The sequence below is a fragment of the Macrobrachium nipponense genome, chromosome 15, assembly GCF_015104395.2.
Source record: "Macrobrachium nipponense isolate FS-2020 chromosome 15, ASM1510439v2, whole genome shotgun sequence".
NCBI classification, from domain to species: domain Eukaryota; kingdom Metazoa; phylum Arthropoda; class Malacostraca; order Decapoda; family Palaemonidae; genus Macrobrachium; species Macrobrachium nipponense.
In genome coordinates, this window is record NC_087208.1 from 61,256,272 (window position 1) to 61,271,271 (window position 15,000).

Genomic DNA, 15,000 nt, shown 5'->3' on the forward strand with positions numbered 1-15,000 from the left:
ACACTGAGAGAGAGAGAGAGAGAGAGAGAGAGAGAGAGAGAGAGAGAGAGAGAGAGAGAGAGAGAACGTCGCCAGTTGATGCCTTTCATCTCTGAAAACGCACACAAACCAAGCAATTGCCTTGGGCAACACTCAGCTATATTGAAACATTTCATTCCATCTCATATTACATGGAAACTTTAAAGGAATAATTGTTTTGTTAATCGCTTACACCACCTTGGTCCACAATACCTAACAGATATAAGCATTGAAATATATAATTCTCATTGTGGTCGTTTTTAACTAATAACAAATAAAATTACTCTGCGAATAAAGCAGGTGGATAAGCATGAAAATAGCTAGGAGACAGAAAACACCAAAAAAGTAAACAGAAAATACAAAAAAAAGTAAACAGAAAACACCAAAAAAAGTAACCAGAAAATACCAAAAAAGTAAACAGAAAACACCCAAAAAGTAAACAGAAAACACCAAAATAGTAAACAGAAAGCACCAAGAAAGTAACCAGAAAACACCAAAAAAAGTAAACAGAAAACACCCAAAAAGTAAACAGAAAACACCAAAAAGTAAACAGAAAACACCAAAAAAGTAAACAGAAAACACCAAAAGAGTAAACAGAAAACACCAAAAAAGTAAACAAAAAACATCAAAAAAGTAAAACTAGCGATGACAGGTCAGAATGATACACCAAGGATTTCTTCATAACACATAAGGGAGAGAGGCAGACTCGGTTCCATAGCCTTAACGTATGACATTGGAATTCATTCTACAAGTCTGGAAAAGCCCCGCTTCTTTTCTCCAGGGAACGTGGAAAAAGGCTGGGTTTCCCCATTCTGGAAACGAATGACTTGAAAGATTGGTCAAACGGGTTGGCCCTTCATTTTGTGATATCTGAAGAGTTGAACAGCCGGATATGTACCATGAAAGTTGCATAGGCCTTTAATCAATAAATTCTTAAGGGAAATGTTCCAAGGATTATCTGTAAACCAGAGCACAAAGAGTGCTTCAAATGTGTAAATAAGAACATCATTATCTATTAAACGAAATGAATTTGACCCCACTCTGTCAAAACGGTGTAAGGCCCCGTAAAATGACAATTATTAACGGTCCACACAAGGACAAATATGTTTGTTTGTATGGTGTTTTTACGTTGCACGAAACCAGAGGTTATTCAGCAACGGGACCAACGACTTACTTTACGTGACTTCCGAACCACGCCGAGAGTGAACTTCTATCACAAGAAGTACACATATCTAACACCTCAATGGAATGCCCGATAATCGAACTCGCAGCCACCGAGGCGGTGCGCCGACACCATACCGACCACGCCACCTAGGCGCTTAGGATGTCCTTCATCCACCTAAGTCCAGCTAAGAAATCAAGTACATTTAGCACCTACGAGGCACATCATCCAGCTTCTTAGAAGCAAAAAAGCTACGCACTTTATGTAACACTGAAACACTGATAGATCCCACTTCTTATCTGAAAATTCTTTATATTTATTGCGGAGTTCCAGACATACGGCTCTGAACAAAACTAGTCTTCGGAATTAAAACCCATCAAGTCTCGTGTCCCGCAATCAGATATTGTCTACTTCCACATTGACAACAATACACGCCAATAGGTAAGATTTGAGAGGGAGCTTCTGAAGAGTGGTGAGGTGGAAAAAGCACATTTTATACAGAGAAGTCATCTGCATATGAATAGCCAAGGCCGGGTGGGACTTGAGGGCGGTATTCAAAGGCATTCAGACGAAATGTAAACAAACAGATATATGGACAAAAATATGTATTCAGAAAAAAAAGGCTAACGGATACAAGCTTCGAGTAACAGATTCAGGTAAACATACAATAGAAGTTTCATATTTAAAGACTTAAAAAAAAACAGCTTCACGCAGAGATACTTTAAATATGAAAACAGTATGAAAATCTATGAAACAAAAACAGCAACATGACACTAAGTTCCCCCAAGGCGTAATCAAGAACAATGAGTATTTGTACAAAAACCTAATTTATCTAATTTATTTTAATCAAATTATAAAAATGAAAGACGAAAAAAGTATTCGATGAGATTGAGATGAAAGGAAGAAAACTTGAAGAGAAGAAGGAGGAGGGTGAGAGAGGGAGAATGATAGCACATGGGAAGAAAAAAAAACGAAATAGAGACTTTGAGGAGAATCAAAAAGACGTAAGAGGAAGAAGAGGATGATAGAAAGAGCAAAGAATATAAAGGGGGAGAAAAGGAACATAGAGAGAGAGAGAGAGAGAGAGAGAGAGAGAGAGAGAGAGAGGAGCGGGCAGAAACAGCGAGGGAAGAGAAACCAGGAATGAGGGTGGGTAGGAATAAGGAGAAAAAAGAACAAGGAGAGAGGAGGGGCCGAAAAGGGGAAAGGGGAGAGGGTGAGAATAGAAGGGGAGGTGCATCAAAACATAAGGGAGTAGGATGAGGAGGACGAATACATGGTAGCATTAGGATGACATTAAACCCTGACATTCAGCCCTGCTAGTGAATTTTAGTTCGCCTCTCTCTCTCTCTCTCTCTCTCTCTCTCTCTCTCTCTCTCTCCATCTCCATCCCCCCACAAAAAAAAAAAAAACACACACATTGTTCGGTACCAAAGGTGGTTACAAAAGGATAAAATCATGTTATCAGAATAAAATATGTGATATACCTTTACCCTCTCTCACTCAAAAGAAAAAAAATTAATAAATAAATAACACTTTTCGATATCCAAGGTGGTTACAATAAGGGAAGAAATCACGTTAAATAAGCGATATATCTTTAACTTCTTCAGAGAGAGAGAGAGAGAGAGAGAGAGAGAGAGAGAGAGAGAGAGAGAGAGAGAGAGAGAGAGGTCTGGTTCTGGGGATTAATGCAGGCAACAAACAGACGCTTTACATTATACGTCCGAATCTTTTCTGGCTGAACTCATAACGTGATTGAACTCATAATGAACCCATTAATTTGAAAATGATCATCCTAATTTTGATGGATTCTAAGAATAGTACTGATTTCGAAACTTATGTATATATAATATATATATATATATATATATATATATATATATATATATATATATATATATAGATGTATTCATACTTTTAAAGTAAACCGCCAGTGTCAAATTCGTGGTTTAACCTTTAGTTTAAAAGGTTTCTACAATTAAGTGCATCAAACCAACTTAAAACTCTCGACATACACTCATATCTTACGCGCTATTTCGCCCTTCCGCGATATAAGGCCCCAACCCCCCTCCCCCCCCTTCCAATACCTCTTTCACGCCATCAGTCCAATACTCTCTATATTTTCTCTTAACACTTACGACAGTACATCATTTTTACCGCCCTTTTTTCCTCACTTGTCTCAACAGAATTATTCTGTAAAATCTTCCATCTCTCAAATGCGCTAACGTTTTTACCACTGTTAAAAAATCTTTACATTTCTTTCTCCGTCAAATGTTTTATGTTGCATGTGCTACACAACAATTCAAGATAACAGCTGTGATAATTTCTTTTTCGCGTGTATTCAATATTCACACTTCACTTCGATAAATGAGAGATGGCTCAGGACTGCCTTTATAAAATCCTGCGTTGCGTTAACTTCCACAAACACAGTTTACCTCCTCTCTCATCTTATCGTCATATATATATATATATATATATATATATATATATATATATATATATATATATATATATATATATATATATATATATATATATATATATAGTGTATACATATCCATAGATACCCATCGCTTTTTCGTCTTGGTTTCCATTTAGCTTAAAACTCTTTATTCTTCCTTGCATTTACTCTCAACTTTCCCCTCTTGTCATCACTCAAACCTTTCACTAGCTTCTGCAGTTTTATTCTTCACTATCGCAAAATGGTTCTCTATTATTTGCAACCAGTATCCGTTCTACTCTCAGTATGGACCTCACATTTACTGTCCTTTCTCTGAGTTTCAGCACCATTCCATCCACTGAAACATTAAATAACCATGAATATATATATATATTTATTATATATATATATATATATATATATATATATATATATATATATATATATATATATATGCACACTTTTTATGGCACGGTCTTTTTCTTCGTTTTATCAAGCGTCAATGAACACGTCGTGGCTTCCACATTCAGCTGGCAAAACTCTAAATACCTAAAGCATCTTTTTCAGTCTCAGGTGGGACGAACCTAACTACTACAATACTGATATATTTATTCAATCATAAGCACACACACACACACAAACATATATATATATATATATATATATATATATATATATATATATATATATATATATATATATATATATGTATGTTATATCCCTTTTAGGCGTAGTCATACTCTTAAGTAAATTTCGCTAACGGCCAGAACACAAGTAGCCTCTACTGCTTCAGGACAACACAGTATCTGATATCTCCTTGTAATCTTAGGGATAAAGTTTCAAGGGAAAAGATGAAATTACTGCTATGTTGTTCCATTTTGTATTCAATGCCGACAGTCGTTTGAGCCTTGGCTGATACAGCTGTCGGTATTGCATAGAAAATGGAATAATATAGCAATACTTCTCAAATTTTTCTTCAATTTTTTTACCCTAAAGACGCAAGTGATTGGGAAACTGGAGCATCATCTTGAAATAGCAGATACATACAAGATACATACATGAATATATATATATATATATATATATATATATATATATATATATATATATGTAATATATATTATATGTAATATATATAAAGATTTGTAAAAACATACATAATTGAATGTAAATATATATGTGTATATATGTATATATACATATTTATATGCATGTATATGTATGTATGTAAGTGTGTGTGTGTGTGTGTACATATATATATATATATATATATATATATATATATATATATATATATATATATATATATAAAGAGAAATTCCAAGAAGGTTTTGTCTGTATTTATGTATACATCATGTTACATACTTCGTGATTCAGTTATACACACACACACACACACACACACACACACACACACACAATTAGTCTTGCAATAGCATGCAAACAAATACATACGGGTACATAATGCATGACTGAGTTAGACAGAGAAAGTACCATTGTTTCACTTTGTTACTTACCTTTATCGGCTGGTACAGTGGATGCATTAGCTATCGGAGAGTGTCACTGCAAAGAAAAAAAGACATTGCTTTTAGAATAATGAACTACTATGTTTGATGGAAGTTTACTGCTAAGAAAGAAAAAAATTATACGGATATGAAATGGGCGACGTGGAAATGGAGTCTCAAGAATATTACGACCAAGGATTAAATGCTAAATAATAATATAATGAACTAATAATAATAATAATAATAAAATAATAATAATAATAATAATAAAATAATAATAATAACTAATAAGAAGAAGAATAAAGAAAGAATAAGAAGAAGAAGAAGAAGAAGAAGAAGAAGAAGGGTTTATACAAAAAAAGGAACAAATGTAAAATAGGTTAAAGGTATATACTGCAAGGTAAATAACAACAATAATATATCAATGCAATATCAAACGACAGGTTAATGAATTTGATACGATACTTCGAACACGAAACGACGGAAGATAAACCTATACAAAATTCAGGGTATCAAAGTTACAAAAGAAATACAACGACGAATTGACAACAGAACGGCAAGTATAGCATTTTAATGTTCTCGTCAAGAGAAAATTCTTTTACTTATTAAACCAAAAGATAACGGTATGATGGCGGAAAGAAAATTGATGTACGTGCCAAAAAAAAGAAAACAAATTAATAGTACTTCATAAATAACATAATGATTGACTATTGTAATGAATGAATGTATAACTGTAATAACGCGCAACCCTAAATGATGCAATTAATCAAGTCCAATAAATTAAACAACAGCGGTATGGCGGTCCCAAAAAGATCAACATGAAGTCCCATAAAAAACAAATGACCATCCAAATATTGCAGAAAGGAAACAACGAGGCGTGATCTGACCTCCAGCTTACTCGGAACGTGCGCTAAAATCTACGGTCAAGTAGTGCATTCTTTCACCACCGAAAACTAAAATAAATGCGCTATATTTTATTACAAATAATTGTTCTGTACTGTTTGACATGTACGTTATTTATTCTTTACATTTTCATTCTAATAAACAAATCATAAATATCCTATCCTAAAATTACTGTATTTTTAGCTGAAGGCAAAACACCTTTCTCAGACCTTTTTAGGCTTTTCCATAGGGCTTTCCTACCCACACAACAAGAGCAAGAAGAACAGCAATAACAACAAAGTAGTTTGTAGGCTTACTCCCCGAGTAAGCGAAAATCAAAACCGAATAAACTGCAAAAAAAAAAAAAAAAAAAAAAAAAAAAAAAAAAAAAAAAAATTGGTTTCCATTTCCAGGACTGCTTCGCTGCATAATCAGCAACGGTACATCAGCTGTAATTACTTAATTAACGCGATCCCAAATTACACCCAGATCATCCAATTAATTCAAGTAAAGGAAGAAAACCAAATTGAAATGTTTAATTAGTCAAATCTGATCGATCTTTCACAGATGGAAAAAAAAAAAGTCTGTCATTCCCTGGCCATAATTGTTCGCTTTAACGAAGTGCATTTACACTTCATGAATAGGCATTACGGACAGGAATTCTCCCGTTCATTAACTGCTGGAATCATGAACATAAAAAAGCTGCTTTTACAAACCTTATGGAAAATAACATTAAGAGGTAGAAGCAGAAGATGAAAGGGGAATTTGTTACATAAGTCAACCTTCCAAGGGTCATCTGGCTGAAGTATTATAGAAATAATACCTCACAAAAACGTGGCCATAAAAGCGCACTCAGTTGTATAGGTATCCCCACCAAAGTCACTCAACAGTAAGCGAAATCGTATCCATATGAGCCATTATATATAAACTTGACTACTAGGGAAATTACCAGTACACTTTTCAATATCAATATTTGTGACCTTGGCACATAAATAACCTGTTATGAGAGAGTTACACCTTGACCTTTAACCGTTGGCTTATATATCTCACAAAAGTTAATGGAATATAGAATTCAAAGGCCAAGCACTGCGACCTGTGAGGTCATTCAGCACTGAAAGGGAAACTGACAGTAAGAAGGGTTGAAAGGTGTAACAGGAGGAAAACCTCGTAGTTGCACTGCGAAATAATTGTTAGGAGAGGGTGGACAGCAAGATGGAAGAGAGAATGTAAATGGAGGTACAGTAAAAGGAATGAAGGGGATTGTATCTAGGGGCCGAAGGGACACGCAAAAGTTAATAATCTTGAGAGGAAGGTCTTGATCCTCTCAAGACTACATCTTACAAGATTCATTAAATTCTATTTACCATTCTTAACACATTCATTCACGGATAAAAACCTCTTCTTACGCTCCTTGGTGGAGGCGGTAATGATTTTGTCACTGTGCTAAAAGGACCAACTTAATAATAAGAAAATACTGGACTGGTGTACACGCATTAACTCAGAGGTAAACTTACTACTCTAGAAGACTCACATAAACCGTGACTTCATGGAAAATTACGCAGGATATACATTGTTGAAAGAGTCCACGAAACAGAGAGAGAGAGAGAGAGAGAGAGAGAGAGAGAGAGAGAGAGAGAGAGAGAGAGAGTACTTTCTTAGACTTTTTTTCTGGAATTCCTGAGCCATACAAACCTGAAGAAGCAAGGGCTCAGAGTGGTTCACGGTCACTTCAAGTCTCCTCGAATTTCGTTTGTAATTCAAACAGCAATAAACCTAATCTCTAAGGAGACCACACTTACAAATCATCATGAAAAGTACAGTACATTTATCTGGCCAGTAAAAAAGAAATCCCTTGCCACAAACATTTTCCACCGAATGTTACCCTTAGTCAAAGTATACTACCGAAAAAAGTACCCATAAAATAAACTTCATCCATGATTACTTTGAATGAAATCAGCCTAACAAGACTAAATCACATTATAAAATGATAAAAAAATAAATCAATATATTGACAATAGAGTAAAAGAAAAAGTAATTTTTTTATAACTCTGCGCCACAGCATAATCACTAAATGCCACCACATTTTTTTTTTCTTCAAAATAATCGTATCAACGAGAAATCACCCAATGTGTTATATCATTATAACAATTAATGAAAATATTATTTTTATCATTATCATTAATGAAAAAACATTCCATGATAAACTGGTCTAGTAAAACTTTTTTTTAAATAATCGTATCAACGAGAAATCACAAAAATGTGTAATATCATTTCTACAATTAATGAAAATATTATTTCTATCATTATCATTAATGAAAATAAATTCCATGATAAACTGGTCTAGTAAACCTTTTGCCCGCAACGGAAAATTCAGCCACATTTCAAACCAGACAACGTCAATTCAAACAAGTATTCAATTTTCCTACTGTCTTATTAAATATATATATATATATATATATATATTATATACATATATATATATTAATATATATATATATGTGTGTGTGTGTGTGTGTGTGTATGTATGTAATGTATGTATGTATGTATGTATGTGTGTGAGTGAGCTATTTAACGTTGTACCCGAAAAAAAACAATCAAGCTTAATATTGCAAAAGCATTGTCTTTTTAGGGTTATGTATAAAAAAAAATAACTCAGACATAGTAATGCCAAAGCATCAGTTTCTTCTCGTTATGTTTAAAAAAGAAAAGAGACCAGTGAAGTTATCCGCAGCCTTTTAAGCTACTTGAGATGCCTGAGTAATACGATATTGCCCTCACATTTTTCGAATTTGGTGTGTGAAGACCACAGCATTCTTGGGCGTAGTTTTAACGTTGCTGGCGAGAAAGCAGCTTTTATGAAGTAAAGAGCTCTTCTCAACGAGCTGGGTCTGCGAGGAGAAATATAAGCGTTGAGCAAGAGTACGAAGTGACGTTTGACAGGTGCATTTATGTCAAGGTGATAATCCCTCCTCGTTTTGAAGACATGAAGATTTTAGCTTGGAGAAACTTATCATTGAAAGACTGGATTATTAAGACAGTACGAGAATCTTCACTTTATTGAGAGAGGCTCGTTGTAGGAAAATTGAATACTTGTTTGAATTGACGTTGTCTGGTTTGAAATGTGGCTGAATTTTCCGTTGCGGGCAAAAGGTTTACTAGACCAGTTTATCATGGAATATATGTATGTATGTATGTATTGATATGTATGTATGTATGTATGTATGTATTGTATGTATGTATGTATGTTATATATATACAGTTATATATATAGTATTACATATGTATAGTATTATGACATACATATATAGTAATATATTTATATATAATAATATATACATATATATATGTAATATAATATTATATATCATAATATATATATATATATATATATATATATATATATTATGTATATATATATATACATATTATACTATAGCTATATAGTATATATATATTATATGTAGTAGTATATTATATATATATATATATATTAATTATATATATTATATTATGTTATATATATATATAAGTATATATATGATATATAGATATATATATATATATATATATCTATATACATATATATATATATATATATATATATATATATACGTCTAATGATAGTCTATGAATATAGACAAATCGACATACAAGGAGCGTTAGTTTACACGCACACTACTGTCTTGGTATAATCCTTTTCAAGCTGACATTTTCAGAAGAAAACTCTCTCTCTCTCTCTCTCTCTCTCTCTCTCTCTCTCTCTCTCTCTCTCTCTCTCTCTCTCTCTCTCATCCTAATAAGGTCAGACTCAAGTCATACCCAGTGAGTGGAAACGCTTGGTGTATGCCGCAACAAAAATCTGTCACTGTAAGTTGACCTTTGTTAAATTATGGTAAAACAGAAGCACTGAAAACGTGGCTGTATTGTCGACACTATTTTTTTTTCTTTTTTTTTGTTAATGACGACTCAGTCCTCCACAAATCATCTCCTTTCCTTTCCTTTTCCATTTCATCGAACTCCTCATTATTCACCTGCTAAGTAACTCAAATACTGTGGCTCCAAGCAATGGGGTCTCATCATTTCTTAATCCCACCTTCCCTTGGAGATTTTTTAAGAACGTGGCTACTATGAACTCGATCCTGGAGTAAAAATAGCTACTGGAAAGGTAGGTAGGTGGTTGTTTTTAGACCGACACGACAGATGAAGTTGCTATTTTTACCTTGACCCGAGTAGGACTTCCCTGACACATGGACAGGTGTAAAAATACCAACTTCCTCTTTTGTGAACGATAATATTGCAGGCCACTCACGTTCATCGACGTATTGGGCGATAGGATTCAGTTGTTATAAGGAAATCAGACAGTACGTATTGCTCTATATATATATATATATATATATATATATATTATATATATATATATATATATATATATCTGGCTCTGAAATTTGTTGTATTTTATTCTATCGGAAAGTCGTGGCTTTTCGGCTCTATTACTGAAGCTTGATGTTTTCATTCGTCCCTCACCTTGTAAAACTACTTTTACATCTAAGGTTATTAATTCCTACTCTCTGCCTCAACACAAATTGAATTAAATATGGTTGTTTATATATACATAATATATGTACTTATATATGTATATATATATATATATATATATATATATATATATATATATATATATATATATATATATATATATATATATATATGCGTGTGTGTGTGTGTGTGTGTGTGTATGTTTGTGTGCGTGTAGAGATCATTTGTGCATGTAATGGGATATTCAACATATAATTAAAAAATCTGTCGTTTCATAAAAAAGTCTCAAACACCAAAGGATTATAACAAAAAAGGGAAATTTTTTTTTTTAATCATTACGAGAAACAAAAACCAGCCGGAAAAGCAAATAAAAAAACCAACCATAAAAGCATTATATTCTCTTAAACAAAACGAAAATAAATAAACCACAGACCTGGCAGCTTAAAAATTATTAGGATAAATAAAACCCCATTTACGGCAGAAAGGAAAATGGGAAGTCCAATACCACGCCAATTTGCTTTCTCCGTTTTCTGCCGTTCCTTTTATCACCAACTGGCGGGGAATGAAAGAGCTACGTCCAATGTGAATTGAGGACTGGGGTCGGGGAAACTGGGGTGAGGGTGGTATAAGGGTGAGGAATGTAGGGGGTGGGGGGAGGGGGGGACGAGGTGGACTTGGAGGTACAGTCATTGTAACAGACACCATGACGTTTGGCCATTTTCCCTTTTAATGGTTGAAACAATAGTCAGACAAATCATTGCAATCAATGGCAGATAAGTGTTGCCCCTTGAAGAAGAATAGAGAGAGAGAGAGAGAGAGGAGAGAGAGAGAGAGAGAGAGAGAGAGAGAGTGTGTGTTGCCTCAAGAGGAAGAAGAATAAGAGAGAGAGAGAGAGAGAGAGAGAGAGAGAGATAAGTGTTGCCTCTTGAGGAAGAAGAAGAAGAAGAGAAGAAGAAGAGAAGAGAGAGAGAGAGAGAGAGAGAGATGAAGAGAAGTGAAGATAATGAGGAAGAAAGAGAAGAAGAAGCAGAAGAGAGAGAGAGAGAGAGAGAGAGATAGAGCGAGAAGAATGAAGGATAAGTGTTGCCTCTTGGAGACGAAGAATACAAGAAGAAGGAGAGGAATAAAGAGAAGAGAGAGCGAGAGAGAGAGAGAGAGAGAGTGAGAAAAAGTTTTTGCCTCTTGAGAAGAAAGAGAGAGAGAGAGAGAGAGAGAGAGAGAGAGAGAATTATAACGAAGAAAGGAGGGAAGTTTAAATTCCTAGAGATTCTTTTTTTTTTTATGAAAATCATTCATCTATCCTACATGTATTATCTACTTCTGACTGACCGACTTCTTTAAACAGTCATCGCAAATGCTGGCAAATGGATCACTGAAATGTGACAGTAAATGAAATATAATTAACAACAAAATAGATAAAATAAAAATTATTCGAATTTTCATGAGAGAACATAATACAATTCACGACTTTCCAGGAACTGATATGCGCTTCTCTTGTTTACTAATGAACTCGAAATTAAAATAAACAAGGCGTGATGCGACCATCAGCTTACTCGGGACGCGTGCAAGATTTTCCCCCTCACGCATAAGTTGTAAACATTATATTCCTACCTTAGTGTGAAATGTTCTTCGTAATTAATACTCATACTTAGCACTACTTATACTATCATCAAGGATCAAATAAAAAAAAGACACAAATTAAACACGTTCATATATTCTCAAACATAAGTGGAAACGCAAAATAATTTAACAGATACATAACGTAAATTCAGTACACCACATAAATTACAAATAGAGCCTTGTTTCACCAAAGAGAAACAAAATAAATACGCTTCATTTTATTATAAATAATTTTTCTGTACTGTTAAAAATGCACATTATTTATCTTTTACACTTTCATTCTAATAAATAAGTCATAAATACCCTATCATAAAATTCCTGTATCTTTATCTCAAAGCGAAACACCTTTTTCAGACATTTTTAGGCTCTTCCGTTGGGCTTCCCTACCCGCCCAACAACAACAAAAACAACAAAGAAGCAGTTTGTATGCTTACCCACCGATTAAGCGAAAACACATAATTTAAAAGATTGAAAATACACACGGTGTTTAGACAATACTCAGAAATCGACGCAATAATAAAAAAAAAGAATATTAACAAATGAGAGAGGAGTTTCAGACAACAATCAGCTAAAAATATAATCCCAAAAGAATTTAACAAAAGGAAGGGGTATCAAAAAGAAGCTGAAGAAACGCAAAAATAGAAAATAATTGGGGTAAACAAACCTTTCATCTAAAATCGATGGGGTAGTTCAACGAAAGAAAAAATGCTCCCCCACAAAAAAAAGGAAAAAAACCTTTTTATTATCTTCGTCTATTTTTATTCTATCGTGTAAGATAATGGAAAAATATGGGTCGTCATTTTATCTTTTGCCATGTTCACATAATTTCTGAAGAAAAAACAAAAAACCAACAGTTTCGAATGGTCAAACACTAATAGGAGAAATAAAGAACTAAATAAAAATAAAATATCGTAAGAGAGAACTTTTTCCTTTGCTAGGACACATCAAATTATATATAATATATATATATATATAATATATATATATATATATATATATATATATTAATATATATATATATATATATATTATATAATATAATATATATATTATATATATATATATATATATATATATATATATATATATACTTGCAAAATGGCTGTGAAAAGTAAAATGTAACACGCAAACAGAATGCTGTTTACCTCACTGTAAATTACAAACAAGGATACTTCCTGTATTTAGAAAAAAAAAAGATTTATATAAACACAAACACAGACACATATATTATGTACAAGCAAATATTATATATACATATATATATATATATATATATATATATATATATATATATATATATATATATATATATATTATGTGTACACACATAAACTACAATAATAAATAATTATTAATACCAATAATAATGATAATAATTAGTCTAAAAGGGGAAAACCATGAAATAAACAACCGGTTTGTCAACAATGACTCCAGTCTCTCTCAAGTTCAGATTCCTAGCGGATTTTCAAATCCAGAATTCCCATAACAAAAACATCAGGCTTTTCCCGAGGATTCTCAAGAACTCCAATTCCAGGAATCCTAATGGTGGACCTCATTTCCAGGTTCCCTTTGGAATCGGTTCCTAATCCTCTCGTCCTATTATTCTTGAATGACAGCATAATTAATTTTCCTGTTTTCCTCGAATACTGCACATTTGCCCTCATCCATCTCCGTTGACATTATTATTATTATTTTATTATTATTATTATTATTATTATTATTATTATTATTATTAATTATTATTATTTTATTATTATTCTCTTGTTGTCACAATTATTTCTAAATTAATGTTATTAGTATCCAACGTTTAAAATATTTTGGTATGAAAGAGATTTCGTTTTATTCCAAACCAAGAATAATAGAAATTAATATATCAAAAAGAATATATATTTATCATTAACAAACAACAGGCTAAATAAATGTATATTCACAGTTTCATGTTTTTTTTACTGCGACACGTCTAGCATACACGGTGGTGGTCCACAGAAAACACAGCGCAACGGTTACTGACAGTTTCATCTTTTAACTGCTGAATCGTGGATGAAATCCTTGTGCACAAAACGGCAGCAACATTAGCCACTTCAGGTATCTACAACGATGTCTCATCAAGTAAACATCGACTCCTACACTAAAATGTTCCTTTCTGTTTAAAATGCGGTCATTCACATCCCATGTCCCGTCCTTTCTAAGTTTTCTTCGTCTCCTTCCTCCGAATTCTTCTGAATTATATTCTCTACCCAACAAATTATCGCTCCCCCATTCATATGGCCAAACCATCTCATAACACTGATTTATTCCTTCAAGCAAACTATCATTTCTACGACATCCATTAATCTCAACATTCCTCATCATTTCAATTCCTATTATACCAAATATACTAGAAAAACAGTTCATCACAACATCTATATATAACCCTTTTCACTCGATTCACTTCACTTCCATTAAGGAGAGTTGGCTCAACGATCCAACCATACGGTCCCACCTTGGCTTCCATAGATTCATTAACAGACACAAACATACCATGAATATTCCTCCATAGAAATCTTCTCTCTCTAGCAATCAAGCCTCTTTGCATACACATTTCTATAAGACTCATTCACTGGTAGGACCCCATATGCCTACAGTCAAAGACATCTTTTTCCCAGTCAACTACTTTTGCATTTAAATCACCTTACACAGTCGTACTTTCATTGTATGTAAAGCGAGTCTAACACCCATATGCATACAGTCAGACTCTTTTTCCCATCAACTACTTGCATTTAAATCACCTTACACAGTCGTACTTTCATTGTATGTAAAGCGAGTCTAACACCCATATGCATACAGTCAAAGACATC